The following is a 374-nucleotide window of genomic DNA, read 5'->3' on the forward strand; positions in this document are numbered from 1 at the left end:
TAAACCCTAAACCCTAGTTAACCCTAAACCCTAAACCCTGAATCCTTAGCCTTGAATAAACCCTAAACCCTAAACCTTGGTGGAGCCTATTGCAGCATTAGCAGCAGCGTAAGCAGCAGCAGCAGCAGCAGCAGCAGCACCAGCAGTAGCCGCAGTAGTAGCAGCAGCACCAGCAGCAGTACCACCCCGAGCAGCAGCAGCAGCAGCAGCACCAGCAGCAGCACCAGCAGCAGCAGCAGCAGCAGCAGCAGCAGCAGTTTTCGCTGTTATAAGATGAAGGGGAGCCTACCGAGATCACTATTAATAATTTTGTTTTTTTGGGGTGTATGTACACCTGCTTTCTTTTTCTGCTTCTGCTGCTGCTGCTGCTGCTG

Source organism: Eimeria mitis, genomic scaffold (genome assembly GCF_000499745.2).
Source record: "Eimeria mitis Houghton genomic scaffold, Emh_scaff4780, whole genome shotgun sequence".
In the NCBI taxonomy this organism is placed as follows: Eukaryota; Apicomplexa; class Conoidasida; order Eucoccidiorida; family Eimeriidae; genus Eimeria; species Eimeria mitis.